Source organism: Lepidochelys kempii, chromosome 10, assembly GCF_965140285.1.
Source record: "Lepidochelys kempii isolate rLepKem1 chromosome 10, rLepKem1.hap1, whole genome shotgun sequence".
NCBI lineage: Eukaryota > Metazoa > Chordata > Testudines > Cheloniidae > Lepidochelys > Lepidochelys kempii.
The window spans coordinates 37,701,215-37,720,185 of NC_136389.1; the positions used below are offsets into that span (position 1 = coordinate 37,701,215).

At 50.1% G+C, this 18,971-nt stretch overlaps 1 long non-coding RNA gene across 1 annotated transcript in view; it reads right to left on the bottom strand.

Moving 5' to 3' along the window:
• Nucleotides 1-1,871: 1,871 nt before the first annotated feature.
• Nucleotides 1,872-18,971, bottom strand: part of LOC140918461 (uncharacterized) — a 39,775-nt gene continuing 22,675 nt past the window's right edge. Inside the window, exon 2 of the long non-coding RNA XR_012161191.2 lies at nucleotides 1,872-2,535. This is a non-coding gene — a long non-coding RNA (uncharacterized LOC140918461). The remainder of the gene's footprint in view (nucleotides 2,536-18,971) is intronic.

Sequence of the window (18,971 nt, forward strand, 5' to 3'; positions counted from 1 at the left end):
ATCAAGACCTATGAGGGAAGACTGAAAAAATTGGGTTTGTTTAGTCTGGAGAAGAGAAGACCGAATGGGGACATGAGAACAGTTTTAAAGTACATAAAAGTTTGTTACAAGGAGGAGGGAGAAAAAATGTTCTCGTTTACCTCTGAGGATTGGACAAGAAGGAATGGGCTTAAACTGCAGCAAGGGAGGTTTAGGTTGGACATTAGGAAAAACTTCCAAAGGGCACATCTACACTGGCAAAGTTACAGCGCCGGCAGTTACAGCGCCGCTCAGCAAGAGCTGAAGGAAAACTGCTGTTGAGTGTTCACACTGTCAGCTGCCTGCGCAATAGCGTGTTCACACTTGCAGCGGCATTCGGAGCAGTGCACTCTGGGAAGCTATCCCACAGAGCACCTCTTTCTCTTCTGCCACTAAGAGTTGTGGGAAAGAGGAGGGGGTCGTGGGGCATCCTATCCCAATGACCCATGATGCATTGCTTCACATTCCAGAAATCCCTGTGCTTCCATCGCATTTGGCGCCATCTTTCAACAGTTTGTGTACTGCGTGCCCTGCCCTGCCTCTTTCGAGCTGCAGGAATGGATCCCAAACTGTTGACCAGTATGCTGCTCGCTCTGACTAACACATCACAAGTGGCAGTGGAGTTATTCCTTATACTACAAAGGCAAGAGGAGTGCAACATTGATCTCGCCACGTGTAGTAGCTGCGACATGAGATTGCTTCTGGGCTTAGGAAACAAGCACTGAGTGGTGGGATCACATCGTGATGCACCTCTGGGATGACGAGCAGCGGCTACAGAAATTTCGGATGAGGAAATCCACATTCATGGGACTATGTGATGTGCTTGCCCCAGCCCTGTGGTGCAAGGACACAAGAATGAAAGTTGCTCTGCTGTTGGAGAAGCGTGTGGTGATCGCACTGTGGAAGCTGGCTACTCCAGACTGCTACCAATCAGTCGCTAATCAGTTCGGAGTAGGAAAGTCTACAGTTGGACTCATGTTGACAGAAGTGTGCAGGGCCATTAATTGCATCCTGCTCCGAAAGACCGTGACTCTGGGCAACGTGTGTGACATTGTGGATGGCTTTGCACAAATGGGCTTCCCTAACTGCGGAGGGGTGATAGATGGCATGCACCTAGCCACCAAGTACATTAATTGCAAGGGGTATTTCTCAATGGTTCTCCAGGTGCTAGTGGATCACTGTGGGCGTTTCACAGACATTAACTCAGGCTGGTCTGTAATGGTGCATGACACACTCATCTTTCGGAACACTGGCCTGTTCAAGAAGCTACAAGCAGACCAGAAGATCACTGTAGGGAAAGTTGAAATGCCCATTGTGATCCTGGGAGACCCTGCCTACCCCTTAATGCCATGGCTTATGAAGCCATACATAGGGCAACTTGACAGCAGCAAGGAGCGGTTCAACAACAGGCCGAGCAAGTGCAGAATGACCGTTGCGTGTGCTTTTGGCCATTTAAAGGCCCTCTGGTGCTGCCTCTGTGGGAAGCTGGACCTGGACAATGACATTATTCCTATTCTTATAGCCATGTGCTATACGCTCCATAATATTTGTGAAGGGAAGGGTGAAAGCTTCACTCAGGGCTGGACCGCAGAGACTCAGTACTTGGAGGCTGCATTTGAACAGCCAGAGACCAGGTCTATTAGAGGGGCACAGCACAGGGCCATAAGGATCAGGGATGCCTTGAGGCAGCAATTTGAAACTGAAATCCACTAATATTTGTTGCTATGCTCGGGATTGCAGTGCTTATAATGCTAGGAGGTGATTGGTGTACATGATGCAATAAGGGGGGTTAACATAATTGTATGTTGCTTTATAGTGCTCTGTTTGATTTCAATTAGTAGAATAAAGATTGCTTTCAAACAAACACAATTATTTTATTAAAAGACAACAACTGGAGGAGAGAGTCAAACTAAAAAAAACCCAACAGCAGGGAGTGGGATAGAGGAAGGGAAGGTCCCAGGAGGAGGAGGGGTCCTGGGATGGCTAAAGATTTGTGTATGTCCAGGGATCATATCCAACCTTCTCCTTTGGAGTACAATGCAACAGGTGCTGTACTTCAGCAGGGCCAAACTGCAGAGGAATGAGTGTTGAGTGCAGTGGGTAGTGGGAGTCCACAGTGCTGGACAGTGAGGGGGAGGAGTGGAATGCTGCAGATATAGACTGGAGCCAGGAGGTTGATCAGAGTGTGTTGGCAGTGTCTGGGAGGCATATGGGAAAAAGTTTTGCGAGAGCGGCTGCAAGGGAGGGCGAGCGTGGCGCTGCTTGGTTTGAGTGTGTCTGCTTGGTGCTCCATAATCTTTAAGAGCCATTCCGTGGATTCATTCTGGCATGCCGTGTTCTCCTTTCAGTCCCTCTTCTCACTGTCCCGCCACTCCTTCAATTCCTGTTTCTCGGTGGCAGAGTGCATCATAACATCACGCACAAAGTCCTCCTTAGTTCTTCTTGGCCGCTTTCTAATTCTGCGCAGCCATTCAGCTGCCGATAACAAAGAGGGAGGCTGGACTCCTAAGGTCATCTCTGTGAAGTTTAAATGCAACATTTTACAGAAGCAGTATTGTTTGCAACACAGACAACGCTAATTCAGTGATTTAAAACACAGTCAGTACTTACACACCTGTCACTAACTGGCTGACCCCAGGCAAGCACACATGAGCCACAAGACCCCCAAAATAGTGAGCAGCCACAAGGGCAGGGTAAATCACTCTTCCCGGACCCTGCTGGCACACTGGGCACGTGGCTCTTGGGGAGAGCTGGCACTGTAGGGGAGGCCTGGTAATCATTCCTGTCCCCAGCCTTTCCACAGGATGTGATCATTATGGAAGATATCCCATTGCTGAGGATGAGCAGGGAATCAAAGGAGGGTCTTCTCCAAGCCTGCAGCTTCTGCCCTGGCATAGGAATGCGGCTCGCCTATGTGCAGCAATGGTTGTGTCCCCCACCCCACCCCCCTGGAATGGCACAGTGGCATGGGAAAGTTACCGTTAATGGGACAAGAAACAAAGCAGCTCTGCCAAAGAACCTGCAGCAGTGGATTGCCCAGTATCTCCACAAGAGTTTCCTGGAGATCTCTGAGGAAGATTCCCATGAAGTGAGGGAGTCAATCAACAGCGTGTTCCACTGCTCAGACTAGGCATGTGGTGGGAGACAAGCCTGCTTTCTGCAACCTCTCCTGTTTGCACTTTGCCAACATCTGACAGCTGTGACTGGCTATCCTCCTCCAGGGAAGAAAAGAGCTCCTGGGGGCATGCATCTGTGGCCTCTGAGTCATCCTCTGCCTCTGGGTCCCCCTCCCCCTCTACATCCTTGTCCAAGATTTCCTCCTCCTGGCTTGGTCCACTCTCGACTGGCACGCGAGCCACTGATATAGCCACAGTGGTCTTCGCAGTGGAGGTGGGGTCACCACCGACTATCGCGTCCAGCTCTTTGTAGAACCGGCAGCTCATGGGCACAGCACCAGAGCGGCGGTTTGCCTCCCGCACCTTGTGGTAGGCATTCCACAGCTCCTTCACTTTCACCCTGCGCTGCCATGTGTCCTGGTCATGGCCCCTTTCTATCATGCATCTAGAAATCTGTCTGTAGGTATCATAATTCCGACAGCTGGAGTGCAAAGCTTCCTCTCTCCCCAAAAGCCGATGGGGTCCAGCAGCTCGGCATTGCTCCAAGAGGGGAATCTCCTGCTGCATGGAGCGGGCATGGCCACCTGGAAAGATGCACTGAGACCACTGCACACATCAGCGAGTAAACAGGAAGGGGACTTTCAAATTTTCAAAGGAATGTACGGGGTGGGGCTGACGGTTGGTCACCTGAGGGCAGGGCAGTAGAGTTCGAACCGATGGCCAGAGAGGTGAGAACAGGCATTGTGAGACACCTCCCGGAGGCCAATCACAGAGCTGTAATCGCCACGGTGTCTACACTGGCACCGCAGTGCTGCACCCCCAGCTCAGAAAACTCTACGCCTCTCGTCGGGGTGGGTTTTTAAAGCGCTGCATCTGCGCAGTTTCTGCGCACTAAGTGGCTTGGCCGTGCGTGCACCTCAGGACTTACAGCGCAGAAAACTGCTTTACTGCGCAGAAACGTCCTAACTGTCAGAGCGGTTAAGCACTGGAATTAATTGCCCAGGGTGGTTGTAGAATCCCCATCATTGGAGATTTTTAAGAGCAGGTTAAACAAACACCTGTCAAGGATGGTCTAGGTAATACTTAGTCCTGCCATGAGTGCAGGGGACTGGACTAGATGACCTCTCGAGGTCCCTTCCAGTCCTATGATTCATAAGAGTTAGGAATTCATACTGTTATCATCAGTGTTCACGTAGCCTGGAGCAACAAAGTAGAAGAATCTGAGCTGAGCTTCAACACCCATGAAGAGACTGAGAGAACAAATTGCTAATCCGTAGGAGGGTAACAAAATTCTCCAGTAATGGTCCAAAAGCTGGAGAGATTGAAAATCATAATGGCAGAAAATAAATATCTACATCTCATGACTGTTGGTGGGAGGGGAAGAGCTGGCTCTGTTGGATTTAATTTACAAACTGATATCCTGGCAATTTGATCTAGAGAGCTGAGACAGAGCAGGCAGGAGAAAGGTGTTACAGAACAGTCTATCAGTCTGGTACAATCTGAAGCAGAACGACAGCAGTTTTCTTTGGCATGATCAATGGGCAGCAAGGACTGCACACAGCTCTTCAGAAACAGGACATGTCCTACAAGGAAACCGAGGTTTTAGTTCTCCCGATTTGATGCACTAGCACACGGCTGCAATTGTTGGATTGCAAACGCTGCGGGGGATGATTAAAAAATACCATCTGCTTTCCCTGAGTTTTTTAGCATGAAGATATTTCAGTTCCTGCCAATGGCTGTCAAATCCACCTCATACAAAGCCTACATTTTGAGCTAAAACTACTTCCCAGTGTTCTGTTAAGGGAGTGTGGTCTAATAGTTATAGCTTAAAAACAGCATGGCATCCCCACCCTCTGGATCTGCAATGAGCTCTCCTCTGCCAGCCAGGGGAGTGGAGGCCAAGATCTATTAAAAAAACATTAAAATACTAACAATACGTAGCTCTGATTATATCTAGTGCTTTAAAGATCTAAATGTTAGTTAGAATTCATTAAAAATCCACATCCGCCCACTTCCAACAGAGGGTAGGTGAGAAGTTTGGATTCCCTTGTTTCTAAGATTAGCCTCTTCAAAAGTGTCTCTCTTTGGGTCGTGACAGCATAGCTATTCTTCACTGGAGCAAAAATCCAGCGCCCCACGCACTTCTGTCCTGGAAGGGTTACTGGGTCCCTCTCCAGTCCAGCTGTGGGAGTTTCCCCACAACTAATTATCCCTTTTGTGCTGAACAGAGTCAAGAAGGTCCCACTGGAGAGGCCACATATTGATTAAGGGGACACTGCCAATTTAACATCAGGGGCCAGATCCCTGCATTAAGGCAGCCTTACACTGCTTCCCACAAGTCAGCACAACGAGCACATTCCACGATCAAACCCCTCTCTAATGGAATGTGATGGTCTGAGGACACTGAGGCCAGGGGACTTAACTCCAAAGCTAAGCCATCACTTGCACTCTGGTCTCATTTCTGCTTTCATATATGTTTGAGGCCACCTCTGCTTTTACAATTCCTTTACCTTATGAACATATTAATTAGCCTCTTACAGTTTGTATGCCAACTTCCACCTTCTCTGTATGTATATATATATATATATATCTTCTTACTATATGTTCCATTCTATGCATCCGATGAAGTGAGCTGTAGCCCACGAAAACTCATGCTCTAATAAATTTGTTAGTCTCTAAGGTGCCACAAGTACTCCTGTTCTTTTTGCGGACACAGACTAACACGGCTGCTACTCTAAACATATCAGGGAGGGTCCTCAGTGCATAGACTATGGGGAAATGGGCCATTCTGGGATCTGAATGTGGAGGAGGCTTGGAATCAACTTTAAGTCAAAGTTGTAGAAGCTCTCTGAAGCCTGCATCCCAAGCAAGGGGAGGAAATTCATAGGGAAGGGTTGCAGACCAAACTGGATGAACAAGCATCTCAGAGAGGTGATTAAGAGAAAGCAGAAAGCCTACAAGGAATGGAAGTTCGGAAGGATCAGCAAGGAAAGCTACTTTTTGGGGGTCAGGAAGTGTAGGAATAAAGTGAAAACTGCCAAAAGCCAAGCAGAGTTGGACCTGCAAAGGGAATTAAAACCAATAGTAAAAGGTTCTACAGCCATATAAATAAGAAGAAAACAAGGAAAGAAGAAGTGGGACCACTAAGCACTGAGGATGGGGTGGACATTAAAGATAATTAGGCATGGCCCAACACCTAAACAAATACTTTGCCTCAGTTTTTAATGAAGCTAATGAAGATCTGAGGGGTAGTGGCACGGTAGCTAATGGCAACAAGGATATGGGAGTAGAAATTACCACATATGAAATGGAAGTCAAACTCAAACAGTTTAATGGGACTAAATCGGGGGGTCTGGATAATCTCCATCCTAGAATATTAAAGGAACCAGCACATGAAATTGCAAGCCCAACAGCAAGGATTTTTAATGCATCTGTAAACTGGTGGATTGTACCTTATGACTGGAGAATTGCTAAGATAATTCCTATTTTTACGAAAAGGGGGAAAAGGTGATCCAGGAAACTACAAGCCTGTTAGTTTGACCTCAATTGTATGCCAGGTCTTGGAACAAATTTTGAAACAGAAAGTAGTTAAGGATATAGAGATGAATGGTAATTGGAATAAACTACAACAGAGTTTTACAAAAGGTAGATTGTGCAAGACCAATCTGATCTCCTTCTTTAAGAAGATAACTGATTTCTTAGACAAAAGAAATGCAGTAGTTCTAATCTACCTGGACTTCAGTAAGGCATTTGATACAGTTCTACATGGGAAATTATTAGTTAAATTGGAGAAGGTGGGGATTAATATAAGAATTGAAAGGTGAATAAGGAATTGGTTAAAGGGACAACTACAATGGGCCATACTGAAAGTTGAACTGTCAGGCTGGAGGGAGGTTACTAGTGGAGTTCCTCAGGGATAGGTTTTGGGACCAGTCTTATTTAACATTTTTATTACTGACGTTGGCACAAAAAGTGAGTGTGTGCTAATAAAATTTGCGGATGACACAAAGTTGGGACGTATTGCCAATATGGAGGAGGACCAGAATATCATGTGAGAAGATCTGGATGACCTTGTAAACTGGAGTAATAGAAATGGGATTAAATGTAATAGTGCAAAAGCTAGGACTTATCAGTTGGAAGTGACAGAAAAGGAGAAAGACCTGGGTGTATTTGTTGATCACAGGATGACTATAAGCCGTCTGTAGTGGGTTGGACTCCCACTCGGGCCCAGAGGGATTTAAAACAGCCCTGAGAGAGGGCTGTTGTAGAAGGAAGGCAGCGGGGCTGATTGGGGAAGAAGCCTCAGCTGGGGGCCATGCCCCAGTCAGGGTCCAGCTGGCTCTATAAAGGCTGTGACCCAAAAGCCCAGGGAGATTCTCCCTCCACCTCTAGAGGGAGAAGGGCCTGGCTGCAAGGTGCTGAGCAGGACCTAGTTTGGAGCAGGGCCGGGGAAAGGCCAAGGGAGCCGGGGAGCTCTAGCCTAGAAAAGTCCCAGGCTGCGGGCCTGGTAAGGTCTATTAGGTATGGCGAGTTTCAGGGGCAGCTACAGGTAGGCAGAGGCAGCAGGTCCAAACCCAACCTTGCCGGTGATGAGTGGCTCATACTGCAGTCTGCCCCAGGGCACGGGGGCTAGCTGGTGACTGGCAGGAGCCTATGACTGAGGTGAGGTAGGGTGTTCCCCTGGGAGGGGGAGACCCAGAAGTGTGGGGTTACTGACAGGAGGCAGCACCCAGTGAAAGGGGCACCAGGGTCCTGGGAGGGACATGGGAGCCAGCAGCAAGGCAAGACACTGGCCTGAAGAGGGCGCTCTGGAGGCTGGAACGCTAATTCCCAAGGACAACCAGCAGGAGGCACCACCGGTGAGTCTGCGCCCCGTGACACTGTCAGTGTGATGCAGCTGTGAAAAAGGCGAATGCACTCTTAGGATGTATCAGGAGAGGTATTTCCAGTAGAGACAGGGAAGGGTTAATACTATTATACAATGCACTGGTACAACCTCATCTGGAATACTGCATGCAATTCATGTATCCCATGTTTAAGAAAGATGAATGCAAATTAGAACAGGTGCAGAGAAGGGCTACGAGGATGATCTGAAGAATGGAAAATCTACCTTATGAAAGGAGAATCAAAGAGCTTGGCTTGTTTAGCCTAATCAAAAGAAGGTTGAGGGGAGATATGATTGCTCTCTATAAATACGTCAGAGGGATAAGTACAAGGGAGTGAGAGGATTATTTAAGATAAGCACCAGTGTGGACTGTAATACAGCAAGGCCTGGGAGAGTGGTCCTATTGGGTGCTGAGAAGTGGGTGGGCATAAGCCAGCCTGGGGAGGAGCTACTGAGCCTGGAACTCAACTAGAACCATGGGACAATGAAGAAGAAAAAACAGGACAGATGTGGGGGTCAAAGGGCCAAAACTAGGGAACTGGAAGGGGACACTGAGCAGAGAACCCCGCACAGTGCCCACTGCTCCACAAAAGCATACAAGGAGCCAGCGGACGCCACCCAGAGGAATTCTGCCTGGATGCACGAACAGACGAAAGAATGAAAACAGGTCCCACAGTCACAGGCCCCCGCCTCAAGCCAACCTCCTCTCCCTGGTGTTATAAATGGCCATTTTGGTCATGGTTAGGAGGAGGTTGACAAGGTGGTCCCACGACTTCGTGGGGCCATGAATGGGGTGTGTATATATAAAAAGGTGAGGGGAAAAGTGCAGCCAGAACCTCAACAAGAGGTTCTGGAGGAGCCAGAAGAGCGGCTGCAACCTGGGACACTGCAAACAGACTTGCGCTAGGATCTCCCTCATACTGCAAAAAGGGCAGGCATCGGGAAGAGGGTTGAACAGAGCCAGGTACACGCCCATGCTCACGGCTCCATGGAGGAGCTGCCAACTAATCATAGAATATAAGGGTTGGAAGGGACCTCAGGAGCTAATCTAGTCCAACCCCCTGCTCAAAGCAGGACTAATCCCCAACTAAATCATCCCAGCCAGGGCTTTGTCAAGCCTGACCTTAAAAACTTCTAAGGAAGGAGATTCCACCACCTCCCTAGGTAACGCATTCCTGTGCTTCACCACCCTCCTAGTGAAAAAGTTTTTCTTCATATCGAACCTAAACCTCCCCCACTGGAACTTGAGACCATTACTCCTCTTCTGTCATCTGCTACCACTGAGAACAGTCTAGATCCATCCTCTTTGGAACCCCCTTTCAGGTAGTTGAAAGCAGCTATCAAATCCCCCCTCATTCTTCTTTTCTGCAGACTAAATAATCCCAGTTCCCTCAGCCTCTACTCATAAATCATGTGCTCCACCCCCCTAATCACTTTTGTTGCGCTCCTGCTGGATGCTTTTGAATTTTTCCACATCCTTCTTGTAGTGTGGGGTCCAAAACTGGACACAGTACTCTAGGTGAGGCCTCATCAATGCCAAATAGAGGGGAATGATCATGCCACTTGATCAGCTGGCAATGCTCCTACTTATACAGCCCAAATGTCATTGGCCTTCTTGGCAACAAGGGCACACTGTTGAATCATATCCAGCTTCTCGTCCATTGTAACCCTAGGTCCTTTTCTGCAGAACTGCTGCCTAGCTGCTCAGTCCCTATTCTGTAGTAGTGCATGGGGTTCTTCTGTCCTAAGTGCAGAACTCTGCACTTTTCCTTGTTGAACCTCATCAGATTTCTTTTGGCCCAATCCTCTAATTTGTCTAGGTCCCTCTGTATCCTATCCCTACCTTCTGGTGTATTACCTGGTGGGCAGTGGAACCAAGGTGGAATGCAGGCTGGCGCACCGGGGTCCCTCACCCTCTGTAGCTGGTAAAAGGTCCCGCCACTTGGTATCAAGGTGGGACACGAGGGTGGGGAAATGAAAAGTGTGGAGCATGAGCATGTAGAGATGGTCCCATGGAACAGTTCAGAAATGAACTGGCTGCAAATAGCGCAGCCGACACAGGGTACAAAGGGGCTGGGGTATTGAGGGCTCACGGGGCAGGGGCCCAATGAAGAGATCCGGAGGGCCTGGGATGAGGCGCCTCTTTTGGAGGAGATGGAGAAAGGGCTCAATGGCCACAGTATACAACTGGCCTGACAGCGGGCAGCCTTGACACACTCCTCACCCGAAACTGACAGGTTCGGTCAGGGTCCAGTTGAGCCTGACCAAATACCCCGCGGAAGCATACAACACCTGGAGACAACTCACAGAGAGAGATGGGTAAAAGAATGAAAGACAGCCCCACAGTCACAGGGACCCCACTCTGCCAACCTCCTCTCCCTGGCCATGGCTAGGAGGAGGTCGATGAGGTGGACCCGCGACTTTCTGGTGCCTTGAGTCAGGTGTGCATAAATAAATGCGGGGAAAAGTGCAGCCAGAACCTCAATAAGAGGTTCTGGAGGAGCTGGAAGAGGGGCTGCAGCCCGGGGCACTGAAGGTACGCATGTGCCAGGGTCTCCCTCACGCTACAAAAGCGACAAGTTTCAGGGACAGAGGTGAACTGCACCAAGTACACGCCCGTGCTCATGGCTCCACGAAGGAGCCGCCAGCTGATATCCCCGGTGGGCCATGGGACCAAGATGGAATATAAACTGGCCCACCAGGGTTCCCCACCCTCCACTGCTGGTAAAAGGTCCCGTCATTTGGTATCTGGGCAGGACATGAGGGTGGGATAATGAAGCGTGTGCAAATGAGCGCGTATAGATGGTCTCTTGGTGCGGTTCAGAAATGAACCAGCTGCATAGCACGCAGAGGCTTGGGGTACAAGGAGTGGGAGGCCAGGAAGGCTCACAGGGCAGGGGGCCGATGGAAGGCGTGCGCCAATACACTCCACGCCGAGCCACCTACACCATAAAGGAGTCTCTGCAGGGCCTGGAGGCAGAAGACATGGACCTGTGTGCGCATGCACATCAGGCCTTGTCCTCCCTCCTCCAGGGGAAGATCGAGAACCCCCGCAGAGACCCAGTACAGTCCTGGCCAAAAAACCTCCAGAACCAACCTCTGGAGATTGGCCAGGGACACCAGGGGCGGGCACAGGGTGTTGAACCAGTGCCAGAGCATGGACAGGACCAGTTGGTTAAGCACCAGCGCTCTCCCCCGGAGGGAGAGGCACCAAAGCAGTCCTGTTCAGCCCTGCAACCGCCCAGTCACCCCGCCCTTTAAATCGTGCCAGTTCTCTGGCTGAAATGGATGTGTGGCAGAAAGGTAAACACCAAGATAGAGCAGCGGACCCGCGCTCCACCAGATGGCCTGAAGTGCGGGTGGGAGGGAGCTTGCCCACCACCTGTCCCCAACCACCAGGCCAGAGCTCTTGACTCAGTTGACCCGGGCGGAGGAGGCCGCTGAATAAACAGCTTGGCAAGCCTCCACCCGCACCAGATCTGAGTCCTGGACCATGAGGAGCACATCGTCAGCATATGCTGCCAGGACCAGCCGCACCTCCAGCTCACACAGCACCAACACTGTCAACCTCTTACGAAGGAGAAGGAGGAAGGGCTCAATGACCAGAGTATACAGCTGATCCGACAAGACATCCTTGATGCACTCCTCACCCGAAGCTGACAGGTGCGGTCAGGGTCCAGTTAAGCCTGACCAAACAGTCTGTGGAGGTGTACAGCACCTGGAGAAACCCCACAAACCGGGACCCAAAGCCGAATGCCTGCAGAGTGCCCAGGAGATACCTGTGGTCCATCCGGTTGAATGCCTTCTCCTGATCCAATGATAGGAGGGCGAACGACAGACCATCCCTACACCCAAACTCCACGAGATCCCGGACCAGATAAAGATTATCAAAGATGGTACGGGCCAGGACAGTGTAGGTCTGGTCAGGATGGACCACATCCACCAGCACAAACCGCAGCTGCAGCAAGATGGCCTTCGCCGTGGCCTTATAGTCCATGCTGAGGAGTGGGAAGGGATGCCAATTCCAGCGATCGCAGAGGCTCACCTGCATGACAGAGGGAGGACCCCGCCCTCCAGAGACTCGGCCCAGACAGTGACAAGGTCTGGGCCAAGGACGTCCCAAAACACGTGGTAGAACTCCAGTCAGCCCGTCCATACCTGGAGATTTATTGTTGGGCATGAGATGGTGAGCTTCCAAGAACTTGGCCAGAGTGAGAGGCAGCTCCAGCTGGTCCCGGTCGCCTGTGCTGACCGTCGGGAGTTCGTCCCAAAGCACTCCGCAGGCATCGGTGTCAGTTGGATCTGGGGAGAAAAGGCCAGTGTGGAAGGCCCAGGCCCCCTCACGCATCTCCACCGGATCCGTGAGGGGGCGCCGTCCTCCACCAAGAGGCAGAGGATGTACTTTTTTGCCCCTTTTCCTCCCAAAGCAGACCAAATGGTGGTCTGAGAACATGGCTGGCCAAACGCTGGAGGAGTGGGCCTGTGAAAGATGACAGCGAGAAAAATAAATGCGATCCAACTGGGAGTGGCTCGATCATTGTTTCTCCACCCAGACAAAAGTAAACGGAGAGACATCGTCCAGGTGGTCGCGCCAGACATCCACCAGGGAGTGATGAGCTACAATCTCCCTGAAGACATCTGTGGCGGCCAGGCTCAGCTCAATCCCCATGCGGTCCCACTCCTCCAGGGTGCAGTTGAAATCTCCGCCCAGGACCAGGCACTCACGAGGATCCAAAGAACCAAAGAAGGCTGACACCTGCTGGAAGAAACGCACTCGCTCCGGGCTGGATATCAGGGCATAGACATAGACGTTCTGGGCCCTTCCACCCAAGCCCAGAGGTGCAGCAGGTGACCCGGCACGACCTCGGTGATCCCCAGCACCTCAGGCTGTAAGTGCATGGAGACCCACCTTACAGCCCTGGGTGTTCAAAGTGGCAAAGATGGACAGCAGCATAAGGAGGGCTGGGGATGATCCTTGTGGGCAGGGGTGCTAACCCCAAAAGCAATCAAGGCGTCATAGAAGAAGCGGGTCTATTGGTAAGCCTCAGCGTCCCGCTTCCTGGTCCCTTTGCCCTCTTCCAAAATGGCCCTCGCAGTCTGGAGAGCAAGATGGAGATCGCCCCAGAGCTGAAGAGCGAGATGCACTCTGTTCGTGGAGCCATGAGTGTCCTCCAAGAAACAGTGCAGCTTGTTCCTCTGCACAGTGGGGACTGGCGTCACAGACCCCGGAGTGTCTCCCAATTGGGCCCCCCTACCATCCCTGTGGCCTATCGAGACAGGCAAGCAGGGATCAGATCCCCGCTGCGGCGCCATCCAACTCAGCACTCGGCACTAGGGACAGTGGCGGAGGGAGAACTGCAGCTCCCGATGGGCCAGGAGAGGAAAAAACAAAAACCGCCTCCCAGGGGCCCTCATAAAAAGAAAATGAGGCAACCCCGGGGGTGGCAGCAACAGGAGAAGGGAAGGAGAAAAGGTTAAGGACAGTAGCAGGGGCTGGAACAGGGTCAGGGACAGGAGCAGTTCACAGACCTAGGACAGGAACAGGCTTAGGACAGGGACAAAATCGAGGACCCGAGTGGGAAAGCCACCAGGACACAACGCCTCTCGATATGGCACGGTGGTTGAAAGGGCAGCAAGGAACTGGGATGCCCCCACAGCGCTAGAGTCAGGTGCCTCGCTAAATGAACCACCCATGATTACAGCACTGGTGGGAGAAGAGGGGGGCACAGGCTGCCACCCCATCTTAGATGGAAGGGCACCTGTGGGCTCAGAGCCCAGCTGCTTGGTGTCAGCCGTTGCCACACTGGGCACAGCCAGATTACCAACCGCGGCCGGGCAGATGGTCAGGTCCCAGGGCATTACAAAGGCCAAAACAGGGGCAACCACCTGAGGCAGAGGAGAAAGGATAGGTGGGGCTGACAGATTGCAATTGCCCTGACAGAGGCCCTCTAACAGGGGGGCATCCGCCCCCCTCGGTGGTAAGGGTCAAAAATAGAGGCAAAGTCCCCACTCGGGGACCTACACCTACAGGGTCCCCCTTGACAGCAGCCAGGGCAGTAGCCACTTTGGCGCCTACAGGGGGCACAGATGGCAAAGAGGCAGCAGGGGCACTCCCCAAGACCCCCTCAGGGAGGGACTCCATGAGAGAGGCGGTACTACCTGCCGCCGTGGCTGCAGCAACCTCGGCTGACTCCAAACTATGAACATCAGCAGGGGACTCAATGGAAAGCCCAGCACCAGCAATCCCCTTCATAGTTTTACACGGGGTCCCTTCCCCCTCAGTAACAAGAGGGGGGTGCTAGGCCCGCGCTCCCCACTTACAGCGCCTCCCTCATACAAGCTCCCAGCTCCCCGAAGAAGGGGGCTAGCTGGCCAGGTCAGAGCCAGGGGACGAGGGCGATGACGGGAGGGCAGGGGAAGACAAGGGTGGGACAGCAGGGAAAGGAACAGACTCCCCCTGAGGCTTGGGGGTCAAAGGGCCAAAACTAGGTGGGAGAGTGGTCGAGAGGAGATATATAAGCCCTAGGCTAATTAAGGTGTGGTTCCCTGAGTGACAATCACCAGTGATCTGAGATTCTGAAGTCTCCATCCTCAGAGGAATATGTGGCTCCCCTAGAGGAAAAATTGCCTTTCTAACCTCAACCCATGACTCTAGAGTCATGTGCTTTCCAAGAGGCTGTGCATGGGGCACAGGAAGGAGGAAGTGACCTTGCTGGATGTACAGTATTTACGGGATGTGCTTGCTGAGAAGGGTGGGGAGTTGAATCCAAGATTGCCAACTGTGCCTTCCTCTCACCACAGTCAGGATATGGGCCAGATCCTCCGCTGGTGTAAACTGGCTTCACTCCATTGATGTCAATGGAGCTTCTGCAGTTTATGTATTCCTCTGACTCTGTTGTTTTAGTTAGGGTTACCATATTTTAGGTTCCCAAAAAGAGGACACTGCTGGAGGGGGGAGCTGGAGTGGGGTACAGTTGGGGATGCTGCAGGGAGTACCTGGGGGCTGCTGGAGGAGTGTGCATACTGGGAGGAATATATGAGGGATGCTGGAGGGGATACCTGAAGCGGGGGTACTCACTGAAGGTGAGGTGGGCAGTGTCGCTCCCTGTCACAGTGGCAGGGTGACTGGTGCAAACCCAGTACACAACAGCCATCAGTCAGTGCCTCAGTGCGAGACTCCGCACCTCAAGGCTGGGAGCCACGGCTTGGGTGGGCAGCATCCAGCAGCTGTGGCTGTAGGGGACTGGACCAATCAGCTGCGGATGCGGAAATGGACCAATTGAAGCTTTTTCTGAGCTGCAACGACTGCTCTGCAAAAATTCTGGACATTGCCTGGTATTTGAAAAATCCGTCCGGACTGAGGGCAGAGGATCAAAAAAGAGGCTGTGTCTGGGAAAACCTGGATGTATGGTAACCCTATTTTTAGTTAACTCATGCACCCTTCTCTGAGTCCCAAGGGACAGGCTCTTCTTCTAACTCTGATACCATTACACAGTATATTTTAAATAACAGGCAAGTTTGTATCAAAGAATTCCCTCCCAGTCCACCTCATCTAATTTCAGCAATGGGCTTTTCTAAGCCAGAGCCTCTTCCTTGCCAAGCACAAGAATCAGCATAAGTATCATTTGTCCTCTATGTGAGGAAATTGAACAGGATGAATAGTTGGGCAAGCCCATGGGGTAGCAGTGGGCTTCTCTCTGCCACCCTGTCAAGGTTTCTGCCCCAGTCTGAACTCTAGGGTACTGATGTGGGGACCCACATGAAAGACCCCCTAAGCTTATTTTTACCAGCTCAGGTTAAAAACTTCCCCAAGGTACAAACTTTGCCTTGTTCTTGAACTGTGTGCTGCCACCACCAAGCGTGTTAAACAAAGAACAGGGAAAGAGCCCACTTGGAGAAGTCTTCCCCCAAAATATCCCCCCAAGCCCTACACCCCCTTTCCTGGGGAAGGCTTGATAAAAATCCTCACCAATTTGTACAGGTGAACACAGACCCAAACCCTTGGATCTTAAGAACAATGAAAAATCAATCAGGTTCTTAAAAGAAGAATTTTAATTAAAGAAAAGGTAAAAGAATCACCTCTGTAAAATCAGGATGGTAAATACCTTACAGGGTAATCAGATTCAAAACATAGAGAATCCCTCTAGGCAAAACCTTAAGTTACAAAAAAGACACAAACAGGAATATACGTTCCATCCAGCACAGCTTATTTTACCAGCCATTAAACAAAAGGAAATCTAACGCATTTCTAGCTAGATTACTTACTAACTAACTAACTGAATTCTGAGACTGCATTCCTGATCTGTTCCCGGCAAAAGCATCACACAGACAGACGAACCCTTTGTTCCCCCCTCCCAATTTTAAAGAATCTTGTCTCCTCATTGGTCATTTTGGTCAGGTGCAGCGAGGTTATTTTAGCTTCTTAACCCTTTACAGGTGAAAGGATTTTGTCTCTGGCCAGGTGGGATTTTATAGCACTGTATACTAGAAAGGTGGTTACCCTTCCCTTTATTTTATGACACACCCCCACGTGCCTGGGCAGGTCTTCTGGCACTGACTATAGAAACACCACCATGGACTGTCTCTTCTTCCCCACCCACCATTCCACAGTCCTTCAAAGCTCTCTGGGACCTAAAATCATTCTATCCAATAAGACCAGAGGGATATGGAGGAGGGGAAAAATCTTTCAAAAATTCTTCAGTGTAATAAGGGTTTGCTACAAATACAGATACTCAGACAGGCAGGTAATACACCCCACTACCTAAGAAAAATCATAGCTCTTTTGGCTATGATCATAGGTAGGGCCCTACCAAATTCACAGTCCATTTTGGTCAATTTCACGATCATAGGATTTTTAAAATAATAAATGTCATGATTTCAGCTATTTAAATCTGAAAATTCATACTGTTGTAATTGTAGGGGGTCCTGACCCAAAAAGAAATTGGGGGGGGGGTGGAGGACGCAAGGTTATTGTAGGCAGGGGTTGTGGTACCGCTACCCTTATTTCCGTGCTGCTGCTGGTAGTGGCACTGCCTTCAGAGCTGGGTGGCTGGAGAGCGGCGGCTGCTGGCCGGGAGCCCAGCTCTGATGGCAGAGCCGCCGCCAGCAGCAGTGCAGAAGTAAGGATGGCCTGGTATAGTACTGCCACCCTGACTTCATAAGACTGGTTTAATAGCTGATGCATCCACTTTACCCAGCTGGGTAGGCAAAATGAACCCCATTTTACAGATGGAGAAACTTGCCTAAGGACATACAGCAAGTCAGTGGCAGCATACACCCTAGGACTCCTGACTCTCAGCCCCCTGCTGAGTGCACTAGCCCACAGTCTGCCTCACTCTATGATCCTATTTACTAGAAGAAAAAAGTAAGTGTTTGTCACGCCTGCCCGTTTCGTGGAAAGAGCCAATAGACATGAGCTCTCAATTATGATAAATATGCATATTTCTTTGGCTGCTGCAGGGTCATTTAAAAATAAAACTCCACAAAGGGCCTGGGTGCACCTGGAGCCTGTGTCTGCCAGAAATCCCATCTGTACCCAGCCTGTCCCATTGCCCTCTCCTCTCCCTGTGGTTGATTCCTTGCATTAGTGAAGGAACTGATAACCTTTAAATGCCCTTTAACAATCACACTTGCAGGGGAGCAGCCTGTGCCAGGGATCGTGTACAAAATCCTGGACTATCACACACACAGTTGCCTCTGTGAATCAAAACAGGAGCCCTGTTGGGCTGAGTAAGGATGTTTTCCTTCCTGATCTTAGCAGTAAGTGCGTGTCTTCTTCCTAATCATTTATTTTCAACACATGCACTAATTGCTGGTGGTCACTGGGCAGGGCTCTACACTTTTCTTCTCATTGTGATATTGCGAGCTGGTCCCTAAATGGGGTCGGCTTGCTCACTGGCCACACCATTCACAAAATCAGGAATACATGAATTTTATTTTACTCTGCCAGGAGCAGCAGCATCACATTTCATCCAGCCTCCTTCATGGACCCTTTTCTTCCTACTTCTGCATGTCTGGCTGATGGAGAGCACAGATTTCTGCTTCCGTTCCCCCCCCCCCACAACCACTGTAAATCCATTACTATCAGATGGATGGCTTTTCATATTCAGTGACAGAGCTGTTAAACTGCTGTCATCTGAGGATCACTGTGCTGTTGCTAATGAGACGGGTGTGTCTGTGGCTGCATTTGCTCTCCATTCCACATTTAATATGGCAATACACACACACACATCTGTGTTAATGCAATTAAATGCACAAAGCCAGAAAATTAAAGTTATAGTCCCCAGAGCAAACGTAGTTCATCCCCCCCCCTTACCTTGTGCATATTCAGCACAAATGCTGTTAAATATATGCCTCAAGCTGCAATTTAGCTGAGTTACAGTTGCTGTGGGAACTATAATTTTGGATTCTGTCTTCCAGCTGTTTAAATGCTCACCCTTGATGTTGCACCATCATCTTGAATTCCATTGTCTTTTTTTTGTTAAGAGGAAGAAAATAGTTTTACACGGGGTCCCTTCCCCCTCGCTAACAAGTGTAATTGTGTAACTGCTGAACTGGAATTAATTTGCAAACTAGATACCATTAACTTGGGTTTGAACAGAGACTGGGAGTGGCTGGGTCATTACAGGTTTCAGAGTAGCAGCCATGTTAGTCTGTATTCGCAAAAAGAAAAGGAGGACTTGTGGCATCTTAGAGACTAACAAATTTATATGAGCATAAGCTTTCATGAGCTACAGCTCACTTCATCAGATGCAAGTGAGTTGTAGCTCACGAAAGCTTATGCTCAAATAAATTTGTTAGTCTCTAAGATGCCACAAGTACTCCTTTTCTTTTTGGGTCATTACACAAATTGAATCTATTTCCCCAGGTTAAGTATCCTCACACCTTCTCATCAACTGTCTGAAATGGGCCATCTTCATTATCACTACAAAAGTTTTTTTTCTCCCCTGCTG